Here is a 15,174-nt window from a genome sequence, read left to right on the forward strand (position 1 = left end):
CCCGTGTCAGTCCCCGAACTAATCACATTGTCCAACTCTTTCCCCACGGCCCGTGTCAGTCCCCGAACTAATCACACTGTCCAACTCTCTCCTCACGGCCCGTGTGAGTCCCTGAACTAATCACATTGTCCAACTCTCTCCTCACGGCCCGTGTCAGTCCCTGAACTAATCACACTGTCCAACTCTCTCCTCACGGCCCGAGTCAGTCCCCGAACTAATCACACTGCCCAACTCTCTCCTCACGGCCCGTGTCGGTCCCCGAACTAATCACACTGTCCAACGCTCTCCCCATGGCCCGTGTGAGTCCCCGAACTAATCACATTGTCCCACTCTCTCCTCACGGCCCGTGTCAGTCCCCGAACTAATCACACTGTCCAACTCTCTCCTCACGGCCCGAGTCAGTCCCCGAACTAATCACACTGCCCAACTCTCTCCTCACGGCCCGTGTCGGTCCCCGAACTAATCACACTGTCCAACGCTCTCCCCATGGCCCGTGTGAGTCCCCGAACTAATCACACTGTCCAACTCTCTCCTCACGGCCCGTGTCAGTCCCCGAACTAATCACACTGTCTAACTCTGTCCTCATGGCCCGTGTCAGTCCCCGAACTAATCACACTGTCCAACTCTCTACCCACAGATCCTGTCAGTCCCGAATTAATCACACTGTTCAACTCCCTCCTCATGGCCCGTGTCTGTCCCCGAACTAATCACATTGTCCCACTCTCTCCTCACGGCCCGTGTCAGTCACTGAAGTAATCACACTGTCCAACTCTCTCCTCACGGCCCGTGTCAGTCCCCGAACTAATCACACTGTCCCACTCTCTCCTCACGGCCCGTGTCAGTCACCGAACTAATCACACTGTCCCACTCTCTCCTCACGGCCCGTGTCAGTCCCTGAACTAATCACACTGTCCAACTCTCTCATCACTGACCCTGTCAGTCCCTGATCTAATCACACTGTCGAACTCTCTCCTCACGGCCCGTGTCAGTCCCCGATCTAATCACACTGTCCAACTCTCTACCCACAGATCCTGTCAGTCCCAAATTAATCACACTGTCCAACTCCCTCCTCACAGCCCGTGTCAGTCCCTGAGCTAATCAGACTCTTCAACTCTCTCCTCACGGCCCGTGTCAGTCCCGAACTAATCACACTGTCCAACTCTCTCCTCACGGCCCGTGTCAGTCCCTGAACTAATCACACTGTCCAACTCTCTCCTCACGGCCCGTGTCAGTCACCGAACTAATCACATTGTCCAACTCTCTCCTCTCGTCCCGTGTCAGTCACCGAACTAATCACATTGTCCCACTCTCTCCCCACGGCCCGTGTCAGTCCCCGAACTAATCACACTGTCCAACTCACTCCTCAGGGCCCGTGTCAGTCACCGAACTAATCACACAGTCCCACTCTCTCCTCACGGCCCGTGTCAGTCACCGAACTAATCACATTGTCCAACTCTCTCCCCACGACCCGTGTCAGTCCCTGAACTAATCACACTGTCCAACTCACTCCTCAGGGCCCGTGTCAGTCCCCGAACTAATCACACTGTCCAACTCTGTCCCCACGGCCCGTGTCAGTCGCCGAACTAATCACATTGTCCCACTCTCTCCTCACGGCCCGTGTCAGTCCCTGAACTAATCACACTGCCCAACTCTCTCCCCACGGCCCGTGTCAGTCCCCGAACTAATCACATTGTCCCACACTCTCCCCACGGCCCGTGTCAGTCCCCGAACTAATCACACTGTCCAACTCTCTCCCCACGACCCGTGTCAGTCCCTGAACTAATCACACATTCCAACTCACTCCTCAGGGCCCGTGTCAGTCCCCGAACTAATCACACTGTCCAACTCTCTCCCCACGGCCCGTGTCAGTCCCCGAACTAATCACATTGTCCCGCTGTCTCCTCACGGCCCGTGTCAGTCCCCGAACTAATCACACTGTCCAACTCTCTCCTCACGGCCCGTGTCAGTCCCTGAACTAATCACACTGTCCCACTGTCTCTTCAGGGCCCGTATCAGCCCCTGAACTAATCACACTGTCCAACTCTCTGCCCATGGCCCGTGTCAGTCCCCGAACTAATCACACTGTCCAACTCTCTCCTCACGGCCCCTGTCTGTCCCTGAACTAATCACATTGTCTACTCTCTCCTCACGGCCCGTGTCAATCACCGAACTAATCTCATTGTCCCAACTCTCTCCCCACGGCCCGTGTCAGTCCCCGAACTAATCACATTGTCCCACTCTCTCCCCACGGCCCGTGTCAGTCCCCGAACTAATCACACTGTCCAACTCTCTCCCCACGACCCGTGTCAGTCCCTGAACTAATCACACTGTCCAACTCACTCCTCAGGGCCCGTGTCAGTCCCCGAACTAATCACACTGTCCAACTCTCTCCCCACGGCCCGTGTCAGTCCCCGAACTAATCACATTGTCCCGCTGTCTCCTCACGGCCCGTGTCAGTCCCCGAACTAATCACACTGTCCAACTCTCTCCTCACGGCCCGTGTCAGTCCCTGAACTAATCACACTGTCCCACTGTCTCTTCAGGGCCCGTATCAGCCCCTGAACTAATCACACTGTCCAACTCTCTGCCCATGGCCCGTGTCAGTCCCCGAACTAATCACACTGTCCAACTCTCTCCTCACGGCCCCTGTCTGTCCCTGAACTAATCACATTGTCTACTCTCTCCTCACGGCCCGTGTCAGTCACCGAACTAATCTCATTGTCCCACTCACTCCCCACGGCCCGTGTCAGACCCTGAACTAATCACACAGTCCCACTCTCTCCACACAGATCCTGTCAGTCCCTGAACTAATCACACTGTCCAACTCTCTCCTCACGGCCCGTGTCAGTCCCTGAACTAATCACACTGTCCAACTCTCTCCTCACGGCCCGTGTCAGTCCCCGAACTAATCACACTGTCCAACTCTCTCCCCACGGCCCGTGTCAGACCCTGAACTAATCACACAGTCCCACTCTCTCCACACAGATCCTGTCAGTCCCTGAACTAATCACACTGTCCAACTCTCTCCTCACGGCCCATGTCAGTCCCTGAACTAATCTCATTGTCCCACTCTCTCCCCACGGCCCGTGTCAGTCCCCGAACTAATCACATTGTCCCACTCTCTCCTCACGGCCCGTGTCAGTCCCCGAACTAATCACACTGTCCAACTCTCTCCTCATGGCCCGTGTCAGTCCCCGAACTAATCACACTGTCCAACTCTCTACCCACAGATCCTGTCAGTCCCAAATTAATCACACTGTCCAACTCCCTCCTCACAGCCCGTGTCAGTCCCTGAGCTAATCAGACTCTTCAACTCTCTCCTCACGGCCCGTGTCAGTCCCGAACTAATCACACTGTCCAACTCTCTCCTCACGGCCCGTGTCAGTCCCTGAACTAAGCACACTGCCCAACTCTCTCCCCACGGCCCGTGTCAGTCCCCGAACTAATCACATTGTCCAACTCTCTCCCCACGGCCCGTGTCAGTCCCCGAACTAATCACACTGTCCAACTCTCTCCCCACGACCCGTGTCAGTCACTGAACTAATCACACTGTCCAACTCACTCCTCAGGGCCCGTGTCAGTCCCTGAACTAATCACACTGTCCAACTCTCTCCCCACGGCCCGTGTCTGTCCCCGAACTAATCACATTGTCCCACTCTCTCCCCACGACCCGTGTCAGTCCCCGAACTAATCACACTGTCCAACTCTCTCCCCACGGCCCGTGTCTGTCCCCGAACTAATCACATTGTCCCACTCTCTCCTCACGGCCCGTGTCAGTCCACGAACTAATCACACTGTCCAACTCTCTGCCCATGCCCCGTGTCCGTCCCCGAACTAATCACACTGTCCAACTCTCTGCCCACAGATCCTGTCAGTCGCGAATTAATCACACTGTCCAACTCCCTCCTCACAGCCCGTGTCAGTCACTGAACTAATCACACTGTCCCACTGTCTCCTCAGGGCCCGTGTCAGTCTCTGAACTAATCAGACTGTTCAACTCTCTCCTCACGGCCCGTGTCAGTCCCGAACTAATCACACTGTCCAACTCTCTCCTCACGGCCCATTTCAGTCCCTGAACTAATCACACTGCCCAACTCTCTCCCCACGGCCCGTGTCAGTCCCCGAACTAATCACATTGTCCCACTCTCTCCCCACGGCCCGTGTCAGCCCCGAACTAATCACACTGTCCAACTCTCTCCCCACGGCCCGTGTCAGTCCCCGAACTAATCACATTGTCCCGCTGCCTCCTCACGGCCCGTGTCAGTCCCCGAACTAATCACACTGTTCAACTCTCTCCTCACGGCCCGTGTCAGTCCCTGAACTAATCACACTGTCCCACTGTCTCTTCAGGGCCCGTATCAGCCCCTGAACTAATCACACTGTCCAACTCTCTGCCCATGGCCCGTGTCAGTCCCCGAACTAATCACACTGTCCAACTCTCTCCTCACGGCCCCTGTCTGTCCCTGAACTAATCACATTGTCTACTCTCTCCTCACGGCCCGTGTCAGTCCCTGAACTAATCACACTGTCCAACTCTCTCCTCACGGCCCGTGTCAGTCCCCGAACTAATCACATTGTCCAACTCTCTCCTCACGGCCCGTGTCAGTCCCTGAACTAATCACACTGTCCAACTCTCTCCTCACGGCCCGTGTCAGTCCCCGAACTAATCACATTGTCCAACTCTCTCCTCACGGCCCGTGTCAGTCCCTGAACTAATCACACTGTCCAACTCTCTCCTCACGGCCCGTGTCAGTCACTGAACTAATCACACTGTCCCACTCTCTCCTCACGGCCCGTGTCAGTCACCGAACTAATCACATTGTCCCACTCTCTCCTCACGGCCCGTGTCAGTCACCGAACTAATCACACTGTCCAACTCTCTCCCCACGGCCCGTGTCAGTCCCTGAACTAATCACACTGCCCAACTCTCTCCTCACGGGCCGTGTCAGTCCCTGAACTAATCACACTGTCCCACTCTCTCCTCACGGCCCGTGTCAGTCCCTGAACTAATCACACTGTCCAACTCTCTCCCCACGGCCCGTGTCAGTCCCTGAACTAATCACACTGTCCAACTCTCTCCCCACGGCCGGTGTCAGTCACCGAACTAATCACATTGTCCAACTCTCTCCCCACGGCCCGTGTCAGTCCCTGAACTAATCACAGTGTCCAACTCTCTCCACACGGCCCGTGTCAGTCCCTGAACTAATGACATTGTCCAACTCTCTCCTCACGGCCCGTGTCAGTCCCTGAACTAATCACATTGTCCAACTCTCTCCCCACAGATCCTGTCAGTCCCTGAACTAGTCACACTGTCCAACTCTCTCCTCACGGCCCGTGTCAGTCCCTGAACTAATCACACTTTCCCACTCTCTCCTCACGGCCCGTGTCAGTCACTGAACTAATCACTCTGTCCAACTCTCTCCTCACGGCCCGTGTCAGTCACTGAACTAATCACTCTGTCCAACTCTCTCCTCACGGCCCGTGTCAGTCCCTGAACTAATCACACTGTCCAACTCTCTCCTCACGGCCCGTGTCAGTCCCGGAACTAATCACACTGTCCAACTCTCTCCTCACGGCCCGTGTCAGTCCCCGAACTAATCACACAGTCCAACTCTCTCCTCACGGCCCGTGTCAGTCCCCGAACTAATCAGATTGTCCCAATCTCTCCTCACGGCCCGTGTCAGTCCCCGAACTAATCACACTGTCCAACTCTCTCCTCACGGCCCGTGTCAGTCCCCGAACTAATCACATTGTCCCACTCTCTCCTCACGGCCCGTGTCAGTCCCCGAACTAATCACACTGTCCCACTGTCTCCTCACGGCCCGTGTCAGTCCCTGAACTAATCACATTGTCCAACTCTCTCCTCACGGCCCGTGTCAGTCAACGAACTAATCACATTGTCCAACTCTCTCCCCACGGCCCGTGTCAGTCCCTGAACTAATCACATTGTCCAACTCTCTCCTCACGGCCCGTGTCAGTCCCTGAACTAATCACACTGTCCCACTGTCTCCTCACGGCCCGTGTCAGTCCCTGAACTAATGATACTGTCCCACTCTCTCCACACAGATCCTGTCAGTCCGTGAATGAATCACATTGTCCAACTCTCTCCCCAAGGCCCGTGTCAGTCACTGAACTAATCACACTGTCCAACTCTCTCCCCAAGGCCCGTGTCAGTCACTGAACTAATCACATTGTCCAACTCTCTCCCTACAGATCCTGTCAGTCCCTGAACTAATCACACAGTCCAACTCTCTCCTCACGGCCCGTGTCAGTCCCCGAACTAATCACACTGTCCCACTCTCTCCTCACGGCCCGTGTCAGTCCCTGAACTAATCACACTGTCCAACTCTCTCCTCACGGCCCGTGTCAGTCCCTGAACTAATCACACTGTCCAACTCTCTCCTCACGGCCCGTGTCGGTCCCCGAACTAATCACATTGTCCAACTCTCTCCTCACGGCGCGTGTCAGTCCCCGAACTAATCACACTGCCCAACTCTCTCCTCATGGCCCTTGTCAGTCCCCGAACTAATCACACTGCCCAACTCTCCCCTCATGGCCCGCGTCAGTCCCCGAACTAATCACACTGTCTAACTCTGTCCTCATGGCCCGTGTCAGTCCCCGAACTAATCACATTGTCCAACTCTCTCCTCACGGCCCGTGTCAGTCACCGAACTAATCACACTGTCCAACTCTCTCCTCACGGCGCGTGTCAGTCCCCGAACTAATCACACTGCCCAACTCTCTCCTCATGGCCCTTGTCAGTCCCCGAACTAATCACACTGCCCAACTCTCCCCTCATGGCCCGCGTCAGTCCCCGAACTAATCACACTGTCTAACTCTGTCCTCATGGCCCGTGTCAGTCCCCGAACTAATCACATTGTCCAACTCTCTCCTCACGTCCCGTGTCAGTCACCGAACTAATCGCATTGTCCCACTCACTCCCCACGGCCCGTGTCAGACCCTGAACTAATCACACAGTCCCACTCTCTCCACACAGATCCTGTCAGTCCCTGAACTAATCACATTGTCCAACTCTCTCCTCACGGCCCGTGTCAGTCCCTGAACTAATCTCATTGTCCCACTCTCTCCCCACGGCCCGTGTCAGTCCCCGAACTAATCACATTGTCCCACTCTCTCCTCACGGCCCGTGTCAGTCCCCGAACTAATCACACTGTCCAACTCTCTCCTCACGGCCCGTGTCAGTCCCCGAACTAATCACACTGCCCAACTCTCTCCTCACGGCCCGTGTCGGTCCCCGAACTAATCACACTGTCCAACGCTCTCCCCATGGCCCGTGTGAGTCCCCGAACTAATCACACTGTCCAACTCTCTCCTCACGGCCCGTGTCAGTCCCCGAACTAATCACACTGTCCAACTCTCTACCCACAGATCCTGTCAGTACCGAATTAATCACACTGTTCAACTCCCTCCTCACGGCTCGTGTCAGTCCCCGAACTAATCACACTGTCCAACTCTCTACCCACAGATCCTGTCAGTCCCGAATTAATCACACTGTTCAACTCCCTCCTCATGGCCCGTGTCTGTCCCCGAACTAATCACATTGTCCCACTCTCTCCTCACGGCCCGTGTCAGTCACTGAAGTAATCACACTGTCCAACTCTCTCCTCACGGCCCGTGTCAGTCCCCGAACTAATCACACTGTCCCACTCTCTCCTCACGGCCCGTGTCAGTCACCGAACTAATCACACTGTCCCACTCTCTCCTCACGGCCCGTGTCAGTCCCTGAACTAATCACACTGTCCAACTCTCTCATCACTGCCCCTGTCAGTCCCTGATCTAATCACACTGTCGAACTCTCTCCTCACGGCCCGTGTCAGTCCCCGATCTAATCACACTGTCCAACTCTCTACCCACAGATCCTGTCAGTCCCTGAACTAATCACACTGTCCAACTCACTCCTCAGGGCCCGTGTCAGTCCCCGAACTAATCACACTGTCCAACTCTCTCCCCACGGCCCGTGTCAGTCCCCGAACTAATCACATTGTCCCACTCTCTCCTCACGGCCCGTGTCAGTCCCTGAACTAATCACACTGCCCAACTCTCTCCCCACGGCCCGTGTCAGTCCCCGAACTAATCACATTGTCCCACTCTCTCCCCACGGCCCGTGTCAGTCCCCGAACTAATCACACTGTCCAACTCTCTCCCCACGACCCGTGTCAGTCCCTGAACTAATCACACTGTCCAACTCACTCCTCAGGGCCCGTGTCAGTCCCCGAACTAATCACACTGTCCAACTCTCTCCCCACGGCCCGTGTCAGTCCCCGAACTAATCACATTGTCCAACTCTCTCCTCACGGCCCGTGTCAGTCCCCGAACTAATCACACTGTCCAACTCTCTCCTCACGGCGCGTGTCAGTCCATGAACTAATCACACTGTCCCACTGTCTCTTCAGGGCCCGTATCAGCCCCTGAAGTAATCACACTGTCCAACTCTCTGCCCATGGCCCGTGTCAGTCCCCGAACTAATCACACTGTCCAACTCTCTCCTCACGGCCCCTGTCTGTCCCTGAACTAATCACATTGTCTACTCTCTCCTCACGGCCCGTGTCAGTCACCGAACTAATCTCATTGTCCCAACTCTCTCCCCACGGCCCGTGTCAGTCCCCGAACTAATCACATTGTCCCACTCTCTCCCCACGGCCCGTGTCAGTCCCCGAACTAATCACACTGTCCAACTCTCTCCCCACGACCCGTGTCAGTCCCTGAACTAATCACACTGTCCAACTCACTCCTCAGGGCCCGTGTCAGTCCCCGAACTAATCACACTGTCCAACTCTCTCCCCACGGCCCGTGTCAGTCCCCGAACTAATCACATTGTCCCGCTGTCTCCTCACGGCCCGTGTCAGTCCCCGAACTAATCACACTGTCCAACTCTCTCCTCACGGCCCGTGTCAGTCCCTGAACTAATCACACTGTCCCACTGTCTCTTCAGGGCCCGTATCAGCCCCTGAACTAATCACACTGTCCAACTCTCTGCCCATGGCCCGTGTCAGTCCCCGAACTAATCACATTGTCTACTCTCTCCTCACGGCCCGTGTCAGTCCCTGAACTAATCTCATTGTCCCACTCTCTCCCCACGGCCCGTGTCAGTCCCCGAACTAATCACATTGTCCCACTCTCTCCTCACGGCCCGTGTCAGTCCCCGAACTAATCACACTGTCCAACTCTCTCCTCATGGCCCGTGTCAGTCCCCGAACTAATCACACTGTCCAACTCTCTCCTCACGGCCCGTGTCAGTCACCGAACTAATCACACTGTCCAACTCTCTCCTCACGGCCCGTGTCAGTCCCTGAACTAATCACACTGTCCAACGCTCTCCCCATGGCCCGTGTGAGTCACCGAACTAATCACACTGTCCAACTCTCTCCCCACGGCCCGTGTAAGTCCCCGAACTAATCACACTGTCCAACTCTCTCCCCAAGGCCCGTGTAAGTCCCCGAACTAATCACACTGTCCAACTCTCTCCCCACGGCCCGTGTAAGTCCCCGAACTAATCACACTGTTCAACTCTCTCCTCACGGCCCGTGTCAGTCACCGAACTAATCACACTGTCCCACTCTCTCCTCACGGCCCGTGTCAGTCCCTGAACTAATCACACTGTCCAACTCTCTCATCACGGCCCCTGTCAGTCCCTGAACTAATCACACTGTCGAACTCTCTCCTCACGGCCCGTGTCCGTCCCCGAACTAATCACACTGTCCAACTCTCTACCCACAGATCCTGTCAGTCCCAAATTAATCACACTGTCCAACTCCCTCCTCACAGCCCGTGTCAGTCCCTGAGCTAATCAGACTCTTCAACTCTCTCCTCACGGCCCGTGTCAGTCCCGAACTAATCACACTGTCCAACTCTCTCCTCACGGCCCGTTTCAGTCCCTGAACTAATCACACTGTCCAACTCTCTCCTCACGGCCCGTGTCAGTCACCGAACTAATCACATTGTCCAACTCTCTCCTCACGGCCCGTTTCAGTCCCTGAACTAATCACACTGTCCAACTCTCTCCTCACGGCCCGTGTCAGTCACCGAACTAATCTCATTGTCCCAACTCTCTCCCCACGGCCCGTGTCAGTCCCCGAACTAATCACATTGTCCCACTCTCTCCCCACGGCCCGTGTCAGTCCCCGAACTAATCACACTGTCCAACTCTCTCCCCACGACCCGTGTCAGTCCCTGAACTAATCACACTGTCCAACTCACTCCTCAGGGCCCGTGTCAGTCCCCGAACTAATCACACTGTCCAACTCTCTCCCCACGGCCCGTGTCAGTCCCCGAACTAATCACATTGTCCCGCTGTCTCCTCACGGCCCGTGTCAGTCCCCGAACTAATCACACTGTCCAACTCTCTCCTCACGGCCCGTGTCAGTCCCTGAACTAATCACACTGTCCCACTGTCTCTTCAGGGCCCGTATCAGCCCCTGAACTAATCACACTGTCCAACTCTCTGCCCATGGCCCGTGTCAGTCCCCGAACTAATCACATTGTCTACTCTCTCCTCACGGCCCGTGTCAGTCCCTGAACTAATCTCATTGTCCCACTCTCTCCCCACGGCCCGTGTCAGTCCCCGAACTAATCACACTGTCCAACTCTCTCCTCACGGCCCGTGTCAGTCCCTGAACTAATCACACTGTCCAACTCTCTCCTCACGGCCCGTGTCAGTTGCTGAACTAATCACAATGTCACACTCACTCCTCAGGGCCCGTGTCAGTCCCCGAACTAATCACACTGTCCAACTCTCTCCCCACGGCCCGTGTCAGTCCCTGAACTAATCACACTGTCCAACTCACTCCTCAGGGCCCGTGTCAGTCCCCGAACTAATCACACTGTCCAACTCTCTCCCCACGGCCCGTGTCAGTCCCCGAACTAATCACATTGTCCCACTCTCTCCTCACGGCCCGTGTCAGTCCACGAACTAATCACACTGTCCAACTCTCTGCCCATGCCCCGTGTCCGTCCCCGAACTAATCACACTGTCCAACTCTCTGCCCACAGATCCTGTCAGTCGCGAATTAATCACACTGTCCAACTCCCTCCTCACGGCCCGTGTCAGTCACCGAACTAATCACACTGTCCAACTCTCTCCTCAGGGCCCGTGTCAGTCTCTGAACTAATCAGACTGTTCAAAGCTCTCCTCACGGCCCGTGTCAGTCACTGAACTAATCACACTGTCCCACTGTCTCCTCAGGGCCCGTGTCAGTCTCTGAACTAATCAGACTGTTCAACTCTCTCCTCACGGCCCGTGTCAGTCCCGAACTAATCACACTGTCCAACTCTCTCCTCACGGCCCATGTCAGTCCCTGAACTAATCACACTGCCCAACTCTCTCCCCACGGCCCGTGTCAGTCCCCGAACTAATCACATTGTCCCACTCTCTCCCCACGGCCCGTGTCAGCCCCGAACTAATCACACTGTCCAACTCTCTCCCCACGGCCCGTGTCAGTCCCCGAACTAATCACATTGTCCCGCTGTCTCCTCACGGCCCGTGTCAGTCCCCGAACTAATCACACTGTGCAACTCTCTCCTCACGGCCCGTGTCAGTCCCTGAACTAATCACACTGTCCCACTGTCTCTTCAGGGCCCGTATCAGCCCCTGAACTAATCACACTGTCCAACTCTCTGCCCATGGCCCGTGTCAGTCCCCGAACTAATCACACTGTCCAACTCTCTCCTCACGGCCCCTGTCTGTCCCTGAACTAATCACATTGTCTACTCTCTCCTCACGGCCCGTGTCAGTCCCTGAACTAATCACTCTGTCCAACTCTCTCGTCACGGCCTGTGTCAGTCCCTGAACTAATCACACTGTCCAACTCTCTCCTCACGGCCCGTGTCAGTCCCTGAACTAATCACACTGTCCAACACTCTCCCCACGGCCCGTGTCAGTCACCGAACTAATCACACTGTCCAACTCCCTCCTCACGGCCCGTGTCAGTCACCGAACTAATCACACTGTCCAACTCTCTCCTCAGGGCCCGTGTCAGTCTCTGAACTAATCAGACTGTTCAACTCTCTCCTCACGGCCCGTGTCAGTCCCTCAACTAATCACACTGTCTAACTCTGTCCTCATGGCCCGTGTCAGTCCCCGAACTAATCACACTGTCCCACTGTCTCCCCAGGGCCAGTGTCAGTCCCTGAACTAATCACACTGTCCCACTCTCTCCTCACGGCCCGTGTCAGTCCCTGAACTAATCACAGTGTCCCACTCTCTCCTCACGGCCCGTGTCAGTCCCTGAACTAATCACACTGTCCCACTCTCTCCTCACGGCCCGTGTCAGTCCCTGAACTAATCACATTGTCCCCACTCTCTCCTCACGGCCCGTGTCAGTCCCTGAACTAATCACATTGTCCCACTCTCTCCTCACGGCCCGTGTCAGTCACCGAACTAATCAGATTGTCCCACTCTCTCCTCACGGCCCGTCTCAGTCAACGAACTAATCACAATGTCCCACTCTCTCCTCACGGCCCGTGTCAGTCCCCGAACTAATCACACTGTCCAACTCTCTCCTCACGGCCCGTGTCAGTCCCCGAACTAATCACACTGTCCAACTCTCTCCTCACGGCCCGTGTGAGTACCCGAACTAATCACATTGCCCAACTCTCTCCTTACGGCCCGTGTCAGTCCCTGACCTAATCACACTGTCCCACTCTCTCCACACGGCCCGTGTCAGTCCCTGTACTAATCACAATGTCCAACTCTCTCCTCACGGCCTGAGTCAGTCCCTGAACTAATCACATTGTCCCACTCTCTCCTCACGGACCGTGTCAGTCCCCGAACTAATCCCATTGTCCAACTCTCTCCCCACGGCCCGTGTCAGTCCCCGAACTAATCACACTGTCCCACTCTCTCCTCACGGCCCGTGTCAGTCCCTGAACTAATCACATTGTCCAACTCTCTCCTCACGGCCCGGGTCAGTCCCTGAACTAATCACATTGTCCCACTCTCTCCTCACGGCCCGTGTCAGTCCCTGAACTAATCACATTGTACAACTCTCTCCCCACGGCCCGTGTCAGTCCCTGAACTAATCACATTGTCCCACTGTCTCTTCAGGGCCCGTATCAGCCCCTGAACTAATCACACTGTCCAACTCTCTCCTCACGGCCCGTGTCAGTCCCTGAACTAATCACACTGTCCCACTCTCTCCACACGGCCCGTGTCAGTCCCGGAACTAATCACACTGTCCAACTCTCTCCTCACGGCCCGTGTCAGTCCATGAACTAATCACATTGTCCCACTCTCTCCTCACGGCCCGTGTCAGTCACCGAACTAATCACATTGTCCCACTCTCTCCTCACGGACCGTGTCAGTCCCCGAACTAATCACACAGCCCAACTTTCTCCCCACGGCCCGTGTCAGTCCCTGAACTAATCACACTGTCCAACTCTCTCCCCACGGCCCGTGTCAGTCACCGAACTAATCACATTGTCCAACTCTCTCCTTACGGCCCGTGTCAGTCCCTGAACTAATCACATTGTCCCACTCTCTCGTCACGGCCCGTGTCAGTCCCCGAACTAATCAAACTGTCTAACTCTCTCCTTACGGCCCGTGTCAGTCCCTGAACTAATCACACTGTCCCACTCTCTCCTCACGGCCCGTGTCAGTCCCCGAACTAATCACACTGTCACACTCTCTCGTCACGGCCCGTGTCAGTCCCCGAACTAATCACATTGACCCACTCTCTCCACACGGCCCGTGTCAGTCCCTGAACTAATCACACTGTCCAACTCTCTCCACACGGCCCGTGTCAGTCCCTGAACTAATCACACTGTCCAACTCCCTCCTCACGGCCCGTGTCAGACCCTGAACTAATCACAGTGTCCCACTCTCTCCTCAGGGCCCGTGTCAGTCCCTGAACTAATCACACTGTCCCACTCTCTCCTCACGGCCCGTGTCAGTCCCCGAACTAATCACATTGTCCAACTCCCTCCTCACGGCCCGTGTCAGTCCCGAACTAATCACACTGTCCAACTCTCTCCTCACGGCCCGTGTCAGTCCCTGAACTAATCACACTGTCACACTCTCTCCTCATGGCCCGTGTCAGTCACCGAACTAATCACACTGTCCCACTCTCTCCTCACGGCCCGTGTCAGTCACCGAACTAATCACACTGTCCAACTCTCTCCTCACGGCCCGTGTCAGTCCCCGAACTAATCGCACTGTCCAACTCTCTCCCCACGGCCCGTGTCAGTCCCTGAACTAATCACATTGTCCAACTCTCTCCCCACGGCCCGTGTCAGTCCCCGAACTAATCACACTGTCCAACTCTCTCCTCACGGCCCGTGTCAGTCCCTGAACTAATCACACTGTCACACTCTCTCCTCATGGCCCGTGTCAGTCACCGAACTAATCACACTGTCCAACTCTCTCCTCACGGCCCGTGTCAGTCCCCGAACTAATCCCACTGTCCAACTCTCTCCGCACGGCCCGTGTCAGTCACCGAACTAATCACAGTGTCCAACTCTCTCCTCACGGCCCGTGTCAGTCCCTGAACTAATCACAGTGTCCAACTCTCTCCTCACGGCCCGTGTCAGACCCTGAACTAATCACACTGTCCAACTCTCTCCTCACGGCCCGTGTCATTCCCTGAACTAATCACATTGTCCCACTCTCTCCCCACGGCCCGTGTCAGTCCCCGAACTAATCACACTGTCCCACTCTCTCCCCACGGCCCGTGTCATTCCCTGAACTAATCACATTGTCCCACTCTCTCCTCACGGCCCGTGTCATTCCCTGAAGTAATCACATTGTCCCACTCTCTCCCCACGGCCCGTGTCAGTCCCTGAACTAATCACACTGTCCAACTCTCTCCTCACGGCCCGTGTCAGTCCCGGAACTAATCACACTGTCCAACTCTCTCCTCACGGCCCGTGTCAGTCCCTGAACTAATCACACTGTCCAACTCTCTCCCCACGGCCCGTGTCAGTCCCCGAACTAATCACACTGTCCCACTCTCTCCCCACGGCCCGTGTCAGTCCCTGAACTAATCACACTGCCCAACTCTCTCCCCACGGCCCGTGTCAGTCCCTGAACTAATCACACTGTCTAACTCTGTCCTCATGGCCCGTGTCAGTCCCCGAACTAATCACACTGTCCCACTGTCTCCCCAGGGCCAGTGTCAGTCCCTGAACTAATCACACTGTCCCACTCTCTCCTCACGGCCC

Source organism: Hypanus sabinus, unplaced genomic scaffold, assembly GCF_030144855.1.
Source record: "Hypanus sabinus isolate sHypSab1 unplaced genomic scaffold, sHypSab1.hap1 scaffold_711, whole genome shotgun sequence".
Lineage (NCBI taxonomy): Eukaryota > Metazoa > Chordata > Chondrichthyes > Myliobatiformes > Dasyatidae > Hypanus > Hypanus sabinus.